The sequence below is a fragment of the Penaeus monodon genome, chromosome 24 (genome assembly GCF_015228065.2).
Source record: "Penaeus monodon isolate SGIC_2016 chromosome 24, NSTDA_Pmon_1, whole genome shotgun sequence".
In the NCBI taxonomy this organism is placed as follows: domain Eukaryota; kingdom Metazoa; phylum Arthropoda; class Malacostraca; order Decapoda; family Penaeidae; genus Penaeus; species Penaeus monodon.
Genome location: NC_051409.1, coordinates 6211842 through 6212141, shown reverse-complemented (window position 1 = coordinate 6212141; position 300 = coordinate 6211842).

The window sequence follows — 300 nt, the reverse complement described above, 5'->3', positions numbered from 1 at the left end:
GGTGCATCAGTTTTTTTACTTTTATGTTTTGGTTTGATGTCGCTCCCATAAGGAATGGTTTTTTTAAGGGTTGCAGTACCTTATTTGTTTTTTTTTTTTTTGGGAAATTTAAAATTTGAAAAAATTTGATATAAATTTTGGGCCTGTAGTATAATGAGAGCTAGGGGGGATTTAACAAAAACTTTGGCATTTTAAATATTAGGTGATCTTTGCAGTACAAAGGGCCCTTCCAAGATATAAAAAAAATCCCCCCCCCACGCCTCAAATTTTTATTGTACAATCAAAAGTTTCCCAAAGACT